The following is a 6,355-nucleotide window of genomic DNA, read 5'->3' as shown; positions in this document are numbered from 1 at the left end:
CCTCTCGTCAGGCTGTGCCTGCGCCACCCTGGGGGCCCCTCCACCCCGCAGAGGAGAGCCCGGGTCACTAGACCAGTGGGTGAACCTGAGATCAGTTACGAGCTGGGGGAGGAAAGAAAGAGGAAAAAGTGCCGTTGCTCCGATGTTTCTGCACGGGAGGGACAAATTCCTGTTGAGTATACTGCCCTTTTTATTTTCAAAAGGTGCTGAGGGGTGGCACTAATAAGGAAAAAAGAGGAGGGTAAAGGCCTGAATTAGTAGCTGTGTAAGGGAACTGCAGTCTCTGTGACCTTGCTCCAGATATGTGAAGGCCCCTTGGGGGCAGTAATTGTTTGCAGCTCAGCCTCCAACCCCAGACCCTCGCTGCTGGCCTTGGTTGAATCCACTCATTAGTAAACCCTCAATACACATTCCATCCCCTGGGAGCTTTGGCTCTGGACTAATTCTCCATCATTAATACCATCCTATGCCCTTTGAGTCATGCATCTGCTTTTATTATTCAAGTACTATTCTAAGCGTAAAATGAAGTTTAGGATAAGGATGGGGGAGTGGAAGAAGGGGACACAAAAGAGAAAAATGGCCTGGTCTTGGGTTTGGGGAGCCCACCATAGTACGGCAGCCTTGGGATTTGATCCTTACAAGTTAGAACTTCATGCTTCTGGCCTCCTGTGTACCAGCCTCGTATGTCCAATTGCCTATTGAAGGGCCCCATCCTTACCCGTTTCTCTGTCCTGGTTGTATTAGTTAGCTTTTGCTGCACGACAAACTGCACGAAACTTAATGGCTTAAAACAACAATCCCCCATAGTTGCTCACAAGTCTATGCGTCAGTGGAGTGGTTATCCTAATCTAGGCCAGACTCAGCTGACCTGGGCTGGGGCCCTTTCATGTACCTGCAGAGACCTGGCAGAGGGTGAGTTGTGGCTGGCAGGCAGTCACCTGTGATGGGGGAGGGGCAGTGACAGAGTCGCGTGTCCGAGACCCCCCCCCACACACACACACACACAGGCTGGCTAGGGCTTGCTCTCACAGTGGCTGAGCAGGTTTCAGAGAGAGAGTAAGTGGAAGTGGAAAAGGCCTCTTGAGCTCTACTCCACGGTGGAACGGATAACCCCTGCTCCATTCCTTTGGCCAAAGCAAGTCACAATTTCAGCCCAAATTCAGGGAGAGGGGAAGGGATACACTCCACACCTCAGCAGAGGGAGCTGAAGTCACATTTGAAAGGGGTGGGTGGCTCAGGTCGGTTAAACATCTGGCTTTTGGTTTTGGCTCAGGGACTCAGGTCATGATGTCTGGGTTGAATATCGAGACCCGCCTTGGGCTCCCCACTCAGTGGGGAGTCTGCTTCCACTCTCCGTCTGTCCCTCCCCACCCCCCTCCCGGCTCATTCACTCTTTCTCTCTGAAATAAGTATTTTAAGGAAAAAAAAGGGCTGGGTGATGCAGAGGGGGATAAAGAATGGGATCCATTTTTAGCAACCAACTACACTATGCATGTTTTCCTCCATCTACCCAGAATTCCAAACCGGCAACCTGTGAGCCATCCTTGACTCCAACCACTCTCACTTCCAAGTTCCACCATTTCTACTGCCTACACCCTTTGGTGTCTCTCCCTCTGCATCCCCACTGCCCTCTTCACCTCTCAGTTGAATTCTTCAGGACTCCTGCTGTACAGTAGGAATAGACCGATGACTTGTTTACTTGCTCCTCTCTTGGAAGCTTTCTTTGATCTCCCAGTTCCTCCCTCTTAGGACACCCTTGGCAGCACTGATCTCAACTGTCACTTTCTGTAAAATTTGTTTCATGACAGTCTCCAGGGGGGCAGAGACTCTAGCTTGTGTCTTTAGCACCAGCACAGAGTGGTACCTGGGACTTAGAAGTTCCTTTTCTCACTGACTGACTTTCTGAATGAATGAATGAATGAATGATGTCTTCACTGTGTGAACTGGAAAAGACAGAAGTCATATGTGTAACCATTATCCCAATACCTTGGTTTTGAGAGCAACCTACTCTCAAGAGAAAGTGTTCCAGGAAATGTCCCGAGATGAACTGCAGTATTTCAGTTGCACTGACTTTTGGCAGCTTACACAGCAATCCCCTTCTGTTAAACTTCAGTTTAACCGGAAAGACTTAAAGCAGGGCACCTCATTCCTTGACGGGGTAGAAAGCACCATAAAGACATTTACTATTTACAGAACAGCCTTGAAACCATTAGGTTCCAGGGATCCTTCAGCTGTTCAGTGATATGGGTCCAAGTTGTTGTGTCCCAGATGCTCTTGGCTCTCTTTGAACACAAAATGGCCCGTTTCACCAAACACCCAAGTCCTCACCAAAGCAGGAAGGGAGCGTGGGACTCTATTCTTGTCTATTTTTATTATGAAATAAAATAATTCTCAGAATCCAGCAGACTTTCTCTTACCTCTTAATCTCCAGAACTGAGAAGCTGAGTTTATCCAAGTATCTGGCAAAGAAGACTAGGATTGCCACTGCCTTAGAACAACCCTGGCTCCTCCCCAGGAGCTAGCAGACACCTCGCTCCCCCATCAAGAAATAGGAAAGGGATCACTGTTGAGGAGTCAATGGACTCTGCACCTTTCACTTTCCTGGGATTAAAACACAGAACTCTGGGGCACCTGGGTGGCACAGCGGTTAAGCATCTGCCTTCGGCTCAGGGCGTGATCCCGGAGTTATGGGATCGAGCCCCACATCAGGCTCCTCTGCTATGAGCCTGCTTCTTCCTCTCCCACTCCCCCTGCTTGTGTTCCCTCTCTCAATGGCTGTCTCTATCTCTCTGTCAAATAAATAAATAAAATCTTAAAAAAAACCAAACAGAATTCTCAAAGAAAAAGAGAGCACTTTCTTGGCTGAATCTTGGACTTACCTCTACACCTCATTCCCCAGCTTACATTCCTTATCAGGAATAACATCATTTTAGTTTAAGGTCACCCAGTAAGTAAGATTCCTAAGACTGTTCTCTGTCCACTGATAATTATGTTCCATTTTGCATTCACATTGCACCTTTGCTCAGAGAGCTCAAAATGTTATTCGCATTTGCAAATAGACAAGATAATCCATGACCTTTTTTTTTTTTTTAAGGATTTTATTTATTTATTTGACAGAGATAGAGACAGCCAGTGAGAAAGGGAACACAACCAGGGGGAGTGGCAGAGGAAGAAGCAGGCTCATAACGGAGGAGCCTGATGTGGGGCTCGATCCCATAACACCGGGATCACGCCCTGAGCCGAAGGCAGACGCTTAACCGCTGTGCCACCCAGGCGCCCCAATCCATGACCTTTTAATACAGACAATATGTTATCGAACTGTTAACGGAACATTATAAATAGCATTGCCTAAATTGTTGCTGCTTGTGTTCTATTTCATTTTGAATTTCTTTGTGTCCAGAGTTATGTAAAACTGTACTGCAACCAATAGAACACAGGCATACTGAAGTGGTTTTAAAATGATAATGGAAATGCGTAGGCACAGATATGGATACACAAATCCTGTGGGTGTTTAGAATGAGTATGAAGGGCAAAATTTGGTAATTCGCAAGCATCAGCCTTGGGAAGTTATTAACCCTTTACCAGCCAAGGAAGCTTGATTTCTAGCCCTGAGGCAAAGCTGCCAAGGCTTCTCTAGTTCAAGAACGTCTCTCCCTCCACCTTCCATCGCCTCTTAAAACAACTCTTGCTGTGTATCCTACATCCTTGAACAAGGAGCTTACTGGAGACTTGCAGACTACCTTTAGATAATTTCACCAGAATAAAAACTGTGCTTTCCTACCAGCTCCCTACTTTATTTCAACAGTCAGAATTATTGAAAATCTACTTGTTGCAAGACTCCATTAAGTGCTGGTACAAAATACAAGTAACAGTTAACTTTCTGTTACCAATCACTTACTGAGGGGATGCCAAAGTAGAAGACATTCCTGCCTGCCTTCACAGACACCCCCATAGTGAAATTAATTATCCTTTATAAATTTGTGAGTTTACCAAAAAATTCTATTTCTTCTTTAATCTTAACTAAACCTGTAAAATGGGTTAAGTATATCCTCAACTGAGGTTCAGACAAGTTTAGTAACTTACCCAGTCACTGAGCCATTCAGTAGGAGACACCCTAACCCCTCCAATTTCTAATCTTGGCATTTTCCATCAACATAGAAAGAAGGATGAAAACACTCTGGTCATAAAAAAGGAATGACAAAGCAGGTCAGGGTGCCAACTCCGATAGAGCTGCAATGGGGAGAATTAAATCTCAATGGGGGAGGTGGGCAGTGGTAATCTGGAAAAGCTACAGGAAGGAACTGCCCAATCTCTGAGCATGAGCATTATTTGGTAGGTGGAAACACAGAGGGTGGGAGATGGCACGTCAAGTTGAAGAAACAGCATGAGCAAAATCACGAAAGTAGAAGTGTAATGCGTCTGGGGAGCTATGAGTAGTCTCAAACATTAGAAGGATAAGGTGGATGGCCCAAGAAGTTGGGGACCAGACTGTGGATGGCAACACATGCCATGCTCAGGAATTTATCCGGAGGCTATGGAAAGCCACTGAATTCCTTAAGGAGGGTAATCCTGACTCTATGTAACAGGGTCAGTGCTAGAAGCATATGAAGAACAGAGTATCATCTCTGCTCTCAAGGATCTTAGAACTGTTTACTTATTCATCTCCCACAAGCAATTATTCTGAACCCCCTTCTCTATCAGGAGCAAAAAGTTCAATCACATCCTCACTTGAGCTAAGCTATCACCTCATTTCAGAGAATAGAGTACCTCATTGCATTTCCTTTCCAAATTAAATGATTTCCATAAATTCTGATAATGCAAGGAAAGCAGGTATCAGAGAATTTTCTCTATGCTTTTTCCATTTGGCGCTTTATGAGCAAGCCTGTCAGTTAATCCTCACCACACAGGTTTGCAGTTTGAAAAGAATCGTAACACAGAAACCCTGGGATGCTTATTCACTCCTCTGTACACTTTCCGCTTCAGCAATACGAGCTACAGACACTGCCTCACTGCTATTATTGATAACCAAGTAACTTGTCTAACAGATTCTGGGAAGCTTTTCTACCAATTGTTTTCAAGTGCAGATTGTATTCCAAATCTAATTATTTCTCTTGTGTTCAAAAAGATACACCTACTTTGTTTAAATCTTAGCAACTTTTATTGCTACATTTTTTTATTTTTTTAAAAAGATTTTATTTATTTGACAGAGATAGAGACAGCCAGTGAGAGAGGGAACACAAGCAGGAAGAGTGGGAGAGGAAGAAGCAGGCTCACAGCAGAGGAGCCTGATGTGGGGCTCGATCCCATAACGCCGGGATCACGCCCTGAGCCGAAGGCAGACGCTTAACCACTGTGCCACCCAGGCGCCCCTATTGCTACATTTTAGCATAATTGTTTTTTCCCACCATAGCACAGAGAAAATGTTATTGACACTAGCGAGACTACACTAGAGATATGAAGCTGTGGGTTTTTTCTGCCACAACATTGAGTATGATATATTTTATTCACTGCTTGGGACGGGCTCAACTGAACAAAAACAGAAGTCCTCAAAAGGTACCTGGCTAGATCAGAAAAGGTAGACTCAAAAGCTCAAGGAGCCAAGCAACTTCATTTATGGTCATGGCTCTAATTTAGGAATAGGGCAAAAAGTTTTATAGTTAGAACATTTTTCTTCATCCTCACCAAGTGTAGAAAAGGGAACTGTATAGTAAGAGATTCATTTATAACTTCACAATCTATAACAATTACTCATTTAAAAGGACCTGCATTTCAAGGCAGGCATATAATTTATCAGCACACACACATTACTCAAAGCTAGGGGAGTTGGATGCAATTTATTTCAAGAAAACCTCTTCAAACTAATCTGTGTATTTGCAGGATATTCAGATGGAGCTGCCCAAAAGGGAGTTGGAAATACAGTTAGAGGTTCAGAGAATTTGAGTTCTGAAATTTGAGCCTCAAGTGTATTAGAGGTGACTAAAGACATAGATGAGTGGTTCTCAAACTTGAGCATCTCAGTCACCCAGAGATGTTGTAAAGAGTGCTGGGCTCACCCCCAGAATTTGATTTAGTAGGCCCATGTTTTTAACAAGTTCCCCAAAATTGTTGATGTCAGGTGGGGAACGATACTTGAGAACCATTGGAGCACAGCAGAGCCTGACCGCACGACCAAGACCTAAGCCAAAACCAAGTCTGACTGAGCCCCCCAGGCACCCCCAATACCAAAAATGTTTTATGTACATTCATGGTACCACTATCACCATTAACAGCGCATTAGAAAATTGCCACACTGTACACCAGATGGAAGAGGTCGCCTTTCCTGATGATCTGCCCTAAGAACTCCATTAAACCAGTT

The sequence above is a fragment of the Ailuropoda melanoleuca genome, chromosome 7 (assembly GCF_002007445.2).
Source record: "Ailuropoda melanoleuca isolate Jingjing chromosome 7, ASM200744v2, whole genome shotgun sequence".
Taxonomy (NCBI): domain Eukaryota; kingdom Metazoa; phylum Chordata; class Mammalia; order Carnivora; family Ursidae; genus Ailuropoda; species Ailuropoda melanoleuca.
This window is presented reverse-complemented; position numbering follows the sequence as displayed.